This window comes from Macaca mulatta, chromosome 17 (genome assembly GCF_049350105.2).
Source record: "Macaca mulatta isolate MMU2019108-1 chromosome 17, T2T-MMU8v2.0, whole genome shotgun sequence".
Classification (NCBI taxonomy): Eukaryota; Metazoa; Chordata; class Mammalia; order Primates; family Cercopithecidae; genus Macaca; species Macaca mulatta.
Genome location: NC_133422.1, coordinates 17,449,845 through 17,460,029, shown reverse-complemented (window position 1 = coordinate 17,460,029; position 10,185 = coordinate 17,449,845). Strand labels below are relative to the sequence as shown.

General features: G+C 36.5%; 1 protein-coding gene across 2 annotated transcripts in view; it reads left to right on the top strand.

The window, feature by feature from the left end:
- Positions 1 to 1,429: 1,429 nt before the first annotated feature.
- TRPC4 (transient receptor potential cation channel subfamily C member 4) overlaps positions 1,430 to 10,185 on the top strand; it is a 222,597-nt gene continuing 213,841 nt past the window's right edge. For both annotated transcript variants that reach the window (XM_028837185.2, XM_015120957.3), the window contains exon 1: positions 1,430 to 1,607. The gene's annotated coding sequence lies outside the window, so the exon portion shown is untranslated. The remainder of the gene's footprint in view (positions 1,608 to 10,185) is intronic.

The window sequence follows — 10,185 nt, the reverse complement described above, 5'->3', positions numbered from 1 at the left end:
AGAAACTGGTCCTCCTTGCAGTCGGCACATCACAGCTTCCCAGGTGTAACAACGTGGTTGCGACAGGAGAAAACGGTGGCTCCTAAGCTTTTGCGTAAATTGGAAGCTGAATCAGGCATCTGCTGGAATACAATCAGAGACCAGCAGCTAATCTCAGGGCTTTCAGAAAACAACAGAAATCCGGTAGAAACAGTCTCCAGGAGGGTATAGTTGCCAGCTAGGATTCCTCAGGGGCTCCACTCTCTATCTTACACATGAACTCTGTCTTTCTCTGGGTCATTGGGTCACAACCAATGAAGCCTTTCTGAGTGACAAGCTGGGAATCACCGTGTTGCAGTTACAGCAAGTGTTACTGCCAACTTTGCCAATAGCGTGTATGTGTGGTTTCTGTGTGTGTATTCCTCTCTGTACTTCAATCTTATTTTCATATGTGAACACTAAAGAGATTGCACAAGAGATAACCTTTATCTTGAAATCTCACTCTCAGTAAGCTGGTACCAGTAACACACACACACTCGCACACACGCACACTACCTGCGGCCGCAGAACCTTGCACCCTTAGGCTGGCTCGCGTCTTAGGGTTTTGGTATATTTGGTGGAAACTTGCTGATTTCCTGTGTCTTTTGGAAACACCAAACTGGGTGGGGGGTGGTTGGAACGCTGTGGCTCATCATTTATTCATTGCGACTGTTTCGATTGTTGACACTAGTGGCAAGCCTCATCCTCCAGCTCTTGCAAGGGAAGTCTGACACCTTGAGGACAGGAGAGGGGGTGCCAGGCGCCCAGAGAAGCGGGAGTGGGAGAAGCTTTGAGAGTTGCAGGGGGCTACTTTCTTGCAGTCGGGCGGCGGGCCGCATGGGTGCTTGTTGACCGGGCTAGGAGCAGGGCATTCAAAAGCTAGGTGTCAGAGCGCACTGAAGTCCAACACGCCTGCAGAGACTGCCCTAAGACTGGAGGTGTGTCTGGCTTGCATCCAGGGCCACAGGGTAGATTCTCGCCACCGACCTGGCTGGATGACGGCTGGCTGGTAGTGAGCTCCCCTGCCCACTGGCTGACCTCAAGCAGTTGGCCCCGGTGGGTGGAGGTTATTCGAGGGGGACGAGTTGGGGACGGAGCATCAGCTCCTGCCAGCGCGCGGGTCTCCTCCACCTCCAAGCAGTGTGGTGCGTGGGACGCGCATCTTCCCGGACTATCCCTTTCCAGCGCGGTCTGTGCGGACCCCGAGCCGGGCAGCCGCCAGGGACGGAAGGCGGGGTGCCTTTCTCTGGGCTCATCCGCTATCAGCCGTGGGAACTCTTAACTTTATCCAGAGGGATCGGTGAGGGCGGGGGTGGGAGAGGTTCTCCTCCCCTGGCGCTTACCTCCCCCTCCCGGGCCGCCCCTCCCCCGCCTCCCATGGCTTCGCTTTCAGAGCATCCTCACTCCGCCCAGTTCGGTGCCAGCTGCGTGGGCTCCAGCTTCGTTCCTTTTCCTTGGAATGCTCCAAAACTCGGCAGCGACTAAGGGAATTCCATCGGAATTTGCCGGGCGTGCTCTCACCCCGCACGGCACCCGCGCCGTCCGTCCCCGGATCCCATCACTTCAGCCTGAAGATTGCAACTTTGCAGGTAAAGAGGATGTCGCCTCGGAGCTCCGTTCGCCCGGAGCTACACCTCGCCTTCTTTCTGGGATCTCGGTTAAGTTTCCTAAGCTGCCTGGGAAGCCGGCTCTCTTCTGGGAGGCGGACATCCCTGGGGGGTTACGAGTTCAAAAGGTTCTGGCTGTATGGTTTCTCTTCAAGGCTCAGGAAAAAAAATCTGTGAAGCTTTTGGTGCTTGACTCGGGCTGAGCAGGAGTTTGGGGGTGCTTCTCCGTCTTCCACTGCACTCGGCTTTAAAGCAGGGGAGAAGGCGAGGAGTGAACCCCTGGTGTGACTTATATGGTAAACAAAGGCGCTGTAGCCACGCCGTGGTGCTGGGGAATGTGACCGCTGTTAGCCTTTTATGCATTTGGGGAAAATGGAGATCTCGGGGGCACCTGGGTGCATATAAGTGAGGCCTTAGCTCTCCGGCACTTAAAGTAGGGGCACGAAGGAAGTAAAGTGATCAATATTCTACCGATCGATTACATTCTGCGTCATTTTCATTCTCTGTCAAGAAACAGAAACACTTTTATCCGTGTTGCCCGACCCAGGCTAGTGATTCCTAGTTCGCCTGGCAACCGAGATTCCAATGAAGCCAATGAAGCCCATGACCCGGTTTGCCACTTGGTGAAATCACTGGGATTCACTGCACAACTTGTTGTTCCAGCTGTGAACTCAGCTGCCTTTTGTGACTAGAGACAAGAGTATACTGGAAAGGCATCGAGGGTTTAGGAGAGCTGAGGAAAGGGTTCTCTTATCTTGTCTGTCTGCATTCACTATGGTGTATCCACTATGGTGTATCCCTGTTCACATGGCTTCTTAGGGAGGTCCTTCCCAGTGAAATTCCATAGCTATAAAATGCAGCAAGTTGCTTAAGGAGTAAGCACCAAGCCAAAGGAGTAGGAGGAGACAGAAGGAAGCTTTAGTTGTTTAATTAAAAAAAAAAAAAAAAAAGACAGACTTGTAAAACTTTTTCAGTTTTAATAAAATACTGCCTCTCAGGGCTCATATAATTTCTGCCTTTCCTTTCATAGTACATAATCACAACATCAAGAATATTACCAATTCTTTAACAAAAAGGTTTACTGGAGGGTATTTTTGGTTTTGGGGGTTTTTTTGGTAAAACTCTAAATTAGACATTGAGAGTAAGAGTGGGCGGAGATGTTAAAATGTTGAAATCTTCATCATTGTGTTGGGTTTGCTATTTAAAATTACATTTATAACGCCTACTTTTATTCACCTGGACACTATTGTCCATAAAATATCCTCCTTAAATGTTTAAGGGGAAAAAAAAGCAATAAGATCAATTTCAATTTACTTGCTTACTGGTCATTCTGAAAGATATATGAGTTGGACTAGATTTTCATTACTTATAATCTTTAAAATCTTGTAATTGTTATATAATTTATTTTTCTGTTGCATTTATTTCCAAAAGGTCAAGATAAAAATGCATAAATAAGGCCATGACAGAGTTAAAGTTCTATATGAATTTTATAGCTATTTTAGTTATTCAGCCAGTAAGAGGCCAAATAACTTTTCATATAAAATAACCTTAATCAATTCATACTTTGTATTAAGAAGAAGTAACAGAAGCAATCATTTTATTCTTTCTCATTAGAGGAAATTTTAATGTCTTATTCTATACACACATTTCAAACTAACTTTCTAACTTACGCTCCATGGAGAACTACAGCCATCTATAGGACTAAAAAGTTACCTGTTTCAACATCTTCATTTAGGAAACCAAATAAATAACTACTAAAAAATAACAACTTATGTTTATAAACTATTACATCATTTTAATTGGTAAGGAATCTGGAAGTTAGATTGGCTATTTTTCAATATTTGGATGGCTGTATCTATCAATACGTTTGTGAACTAGATGTTATTAAAAACTTCACTGTAATAACTAAGCTTAGAAAAATTGCTGTTTCCTAACTATAGATGAAAGATAGAAATGATGACAATCATTATTTTTAATTTTTCTTTTATGATTTCAAGGTAATAAACATATCTGATCATCTAGTCAAATGCTATCAGCGTACCCTGTGAAAAACATAATTACATTTGTATTGAAATATAATAACCCCCTTTAAGATGCACTGATTTTAACCCCACTGAATTAAAAATACTTTTAAATGTATATTTTTTGAAATAGTCTGTTATATTTTTATACCTGTATGTTTAATTGCCAGGATTATTTATGGCAGCTCAGATAATCAGCATTATATTTAGCAGCTGAAAACTGAAATAATTTCTCTTTTCTGATCTATGCATGTATTGGAAGAAAAATAAAAATATGCACACATTGGTTCAATAGTAAATATTGTAACTATCAGTGCTTGAAGTTAATATAGATATATAAGTAAAGATAGATTTATGAGAAATACTAAGCAGTAGCTAGAACTATAAAATTAGGAACTGACTATTTTATGAAAATATGATGGTTGTATTTTTGAAAATAATGTCAGGTAAAGGGAAAACACAATAAACTATTAAATTTTCATTTTTCCAAAACAATCATTGCCATATAGTTTATGAAATCAAATTCTAATGTGCACTTTGACTTTAGAAATTGGATTGTCTGGACTCATTTGAAACCAGTGTTATTGACCTCTTTAATGCCTATGGAAACCAGACCATGATTATTTGGTTCTCATTAAAAATGAGTTTGAGAGGAGACAGCTCAAAATAAAAACTTTGCCTTTTCACCTAATTATACCCTATACTCCCCCCCCCAAAAAAAATATTAAAACTGGTTCGATTCAACCCAAATTTAATTGGGAATTTGTTTCTATCTAGTTATAATGAATAGTTGATTTAGAACTATCTTACTCCTCATGTTTTCTATTTCTAACCCTTCCAGAGGCATTGACACCTCAATATTTTAAGAGATTTGAGAATATTTTGATTGGGAATATAATATGACTGTGTCTTTTTAATCAGCACAAATATAGACCTAATTTTTGAGAACATTAGTATTACCGAAATAACTTTATGATGCAAAAAATACATTTAGGGAAAGACACTGTTTATTTGGGAAACTGAAAATTAAAGGCAAGTGCATTGAAAATGTATTAATTCAAAACCATGTAGTTTCATGAACTATTTAGCAAATTAAGTGATGTATCTAAATGTTTAAAAAATCTAAATGACCCTCCTGAAAGTTGTTTAATTTTAATAGGATAAGAAAAAAAATAGTTTCAGAACTTGATCTACTATTGTAACTAAACTGTATGTAACATCCTATTAATATTAATGTATGTTGTATCTGTCTTTTTAGAAATACAGCAGTGTCATAATGACTTCTTGAGAGACACTAGATGACACATGGACACAGTGTTACATATAAAATTAGAGATGTTAATTAAAACATTAATTTAAAACTATGCCTTGATAGCTTTATTTAGCACACTGCATTCTTTTTGAGAAATGACAGTGAAATGAAACGAATCAGATACTCATTAATTATATTCCGTCTGTAGTTTGCTGTTAGATTTTGAAATATGTCGAAAAAGTCACCATGACTTTTTATGTCAAACAAATACTATCAAGAGTTGAAATTTACCTGAAACAGGACCTATTGTGAAAAAAGAAAAGAGAGAAAATGGGCCAATATTTATGAGAATTTAATGTACACTTGGCGCTACGCAAGAAACTTTGAAAAAGAAAGCTATTTTTCATTGCTATCTTAACATCTACCTTGAAACTGAAGTATTATCACATTTTAACAATCCGAGAAAGATGAAATTTATGAAAATCACAAAACTGCTTTGTGGGAAGGCAGGATTTGAAGTATATCAAATCCCTTCACTATCAGGTGAGAGTACATCTACCTGAGAGTAAAGTCTACACTCTTTTTACTTAATTCCTGTGGTTTCTAAGATACAATCAATAATCTTTTAATAAGTTTCATAAATTCATTTTTTTCAGCTATTTATTTCTTGAATTTTAAAAATATAGCATCGGAACATAAACAACTGTCCCCATAATGGGGATAGAATTTGAAACAGTAGTCTGTTAAAATTCTATCAGTTTTGAAGCAGAGCAAGAGGTAAGCTACTTGTCTTAAGCAGGATGATCTCAAAATGACTTCCTTTCTTATTCTTAAATATACATCTAGTACATGTAAAAAGAAAAAAAAGTTTGTTTTTATGAACAAAGTTCAAGATTATATTTTTTTAGAACTATTCATGAGCTTATAATTTATAAACAAAAAGTTATCATTCCAAACTTTTGAACATTTGTAAGCTGGTAATAAAATGTCTTTATTAAAAAAAGGTCATGCTAAGACATGTTAGGTTTATACTACATCTTATCAATGTTATGTAAAATTTCTAGACAAGTGTATTTGTTTTAGTTTTACCTGAAATTTTAATTTTCTAATTATTGTAGTGTCCCTTGGTATTTGAGAGGAGCTCTCATTCATGCATCCCAAAAGACATCGATTAGCTGGTGCCAAATCTTAACAAATTTGTCATGATACTTACTAAGCATATATATGCATTTGCGCTGACAGGATTGTGTCCAAAACCTATTGACATTGAGGTTGAAGGAATAATTTCTTTACAAAATGTAATACCATTACAAAAATTATCACTTAAATATTATCCATTCAGTAGATATTTGTTGAATATTACTAAATGAATAATTGAATCAACAGATGAAAGGCACATGCATACGCTTTTCATTTATGTTATATTTTCTGGCAAAGTTCCCTCTGTCTAGAATAACTTCTACCTTTTTGTTTCTGTAAAAATGTTCTTCAGACACTAAAGCCTGGTTAGTGCCTAGTTAAATCCAGTATGACCGTCTCCTTTAAAGTTTCCTTCATTTCTCCAGATGTCCCAGGTATAAATACAAGCAAACAGCTTGCTATATTCTGTCTTGCAGGTTGGTAGAGGTCTGTCTCCTCTACCAACAGTAAACTTTTTTAAGGAAACCAGAGGATTTTCAAAACTGTGTGAGTTTGTAACTGAATTAGAGTGCCATAAATACTATGCTTCATAATTGACATAATTAATGTATTTATACTTTTATAATATTGTACTTGGCTAAATTTTTAGCATATATTTATATCATGATGCCAGTCGTGATAATGTTGCACTTATACAATATAATGAGTACCATATTATTTCTTATGTTACAAAAATAATTTACTCACCATTATTCAATAAACTTAACTTTCGGTCAACTACTCACTCTATAACGCTCATTTTTGTAGGATTTATATAACCAAGTTATTAATGTGTTTCAGTTTAAGTGGTACCGTGCCAGAATTCTTAAAGAAGGGCTTTTGTTCCATTACACTATGAGAGGAGTAGTTAGAGTTGAAAGAGGACAGATACAAGTATTTCTCAGGAATGCTGACTGAACTAAAGAAAGCCAGAGACTTCTTTGGAGTGAGGATATTTGGAAAGTAAGTTGAGAATGCATTTCAAAGACTTGACAGTACATGATGTCCCATTGTGTGTGGCATGAGGGATTTTTTAAAAATTTTTTCATTCTACTTCATTGACAATAGAGTTTTTACAAATCAAGATTGTGAAAAGTGTTCAGATACTCTGCTATATTTTTCATGCATTTCATCTCTAAATGATAGTGGAGAAATAACACAATTTGCATACCAGGATCATAGTTCATAATACATTGTAATTTTTATTTTCACAGAAGTAGTATAATAGCACTGACTACGTGCTTTTTGAATAGATGAGTGAAATAAATGAATGCATAAATGATTGAATTGGTCTGTTATCAGTTGCTATGCTCAACCTCTTTAATTTAATACACTGTTCATTCAAGTAGCTGATCATACACCAATATGAACCCCTAAAAATACAATGGAGGGATGACACAACAGACATAGTGTACATGAAGTGAATAACAGAGAATCTATCATGATTTATGTACAATCATCTTCGCCATTTATGACAGCATGAGTATCTTTTTATGTAAAGATCCCTTTCATTCTAAGGTAGAGTGAAGCTGCATGCCCTGAATCACATTGAGGTCTCACTTTAAATGAATATTCCTTTGTGGTACTTGCAGTTTGACAAGCAGAGTTGGGTCTTCTTTAATTTTATCTAGAGCCCAATATGTACAGGAATATAATTTATATGTGTATACAACATACATATATATGCTTCTGAGTGTGAAACACAAATTATTATTGAATAGTATAGAGTAACCCATAAAGGACCACAGGATTTGTTTGTGAATATATCAGTGTCCCTACAAAATGGTTAGATTTGCAATGAATGACTTGGAAGCAATCTTATTTATAAGTATGTTTCTAAGTAGGCCTCCTAAATCTTTCTATATGATCATACAGTCATACATCAAATATGTCCCGAGAAAGGCATCATTAGGCAATTTCATCAGTGCATGAACATCACGGAGTGTACTTACACAAACCTAGATGGCAGAGCTTACTACATACCTAGGCTATATGGAATAGCCTATTTCTCCTAGGCTACAAACCTGTGTAGCATGCTACTGTAGTGAATACTGTGGGCAATTGTAAATATACAATGGTAGATATTTGTGTATTTAAACATAGAAAAAGTACAGTAGAAATACAGTGTTATAATCTTAAGGGCCCACCATCATATACACAGTTCTTTGTTCACCAAAATGTTGTTATTTGATGCATGACTGTGCATTTCTCTGTCTACACACATGCACACATACACACAAAGAAGCACACACTTTACTGAGGCCTTAACAGTCACTCTGCTAGATGCTGAGGATACAGAGATGAATAAGACATATTTTCCTTTTTCTTTAATATTTTAAGAAAAGTTTGTTTATAAGCCTCTTGTCATACTCCAGCATTCTATATTATCTAAAACATATTTGGCAACCTTATTTTCCCTTGATCCTTTCCCATAACAACTGTGAACTCACTAAATAAATAACATAAATTATATTACAATGAGTAGAGTCCATACTTGACATTTAAAAGATAAAACAGAACAAAACAAAAACTTTGGGTCATGGTGGAATAAATCTAAATACATCCTTTTTGCCACTAATTATTGTTTTCTATAAGAGTAGGACTTAAGTTTTTTGACTGTAAATCCGTTGTTAAATTTAAATAGCATTATTGACACTATTAAAAACAGTGTTTTCCTTTTATACATAGATATTACCAAATTACCATTCACAGGCTATGTATTTTAAGAGGTAAGTTGTTTTCCAAAGTCTGGTTGGATTTTTGGTGTTACCCTAGGACGTGTTGCCCTATCCCACATGGAACCAATGAAGCAAACCTTTTGTAGTGAGGGATATAATGACCTGGATTCTCACCACCCTACCCCTTTCTCTTGAGACAGTAGAGACCTTGGCTTAAGAGATTCTATAAGGTCAGATCAATTTTAGAGAAATCTAGGAGTTCTCAGGGCCCCTTGTTAGTATTTTCTCATGGGCTCCTCTGTCTACTGCTAAGTCTATTGAAAACCTAGAAATAGACTACCTTTCTCATGGCCTTTAATCTTGAAAACAAAAAAGGGACTAGATACAATCATCTTTTTTACAAAAATCATTATTGGAACCTGCATTCCTAGGACTACCAACAGTGCCAGAATTTTTTCCTTTCTGAGGGTTATCATGCAAAATAATTAGAGTGCCTACGTCTAAGCATCTGAGAGCCTCTAAAATAAAGGAGAAAGAACATTTAAAGATATGTCCCTCTGCATGTGCTGTATAAAAAGAGATGTTGGCATCAGGGAAAGTGTTATTTGCTTATCTGGTTCATTTTAACCTCACAGCTTAACATTTTGATTTGTAATGTGCAAGCTACTTGGAGCTGAACTGCACATTTTCATTTAGCACTCCAGCACGTTCTTGGAACAAAGTGAACCAGCAAATGATTTTGCCCTTTTGTGAATAAAAGAAGCTTTAATAAATAACATTTCATTATAGTAGTGTTTATGATAAATATTTTTCCATCAAATAAAAATGTCAACAATTTTAACCTGAAGAATAAGAACTGCTTTGCATTCTATTGTATTTAGCAATGAACCACTAAAACCAGAACTTAAAGCAGAACTTGCTTAAGCATATTTTTTACCAGTTAGTGCACTGCTGTAATTGAAATATGGTACATAATTAAATAGTGGAAATTACCTTTTTAAAGATTAATAATTAATGGCAATAATTATTGCCAACATCAAATACAGAAGATCTGTTTTTAAATTGTAACATTTTAGCCTTTGATTTTTTAAAAATGTAAATATCTACAAAATGAATATACAACCCAGTTGAGAAAAAGTAAACAAACTGAGCACTGCACTTGGAATGATCAATTTTTGAATAACCTAGTATAGCTGAAGCATATAACCTAATTAATTTCAGTGTATCTAAATGAAGTTTTTTAAAAAGATAATCTACTTTCTTACAATGCTTCTGGTTTTGAGAGTCAAAATGAGATCTTTTCATCTTTAATATATAAAAGGATTATTGTCAAATATTTAATGTGATCAATGAGACTCTCTACTCATAAAACACACTGGAATTCAACTGATTTTAGAAGGGTTTCAGCGTCTGCCTGAAATTTATCTGGA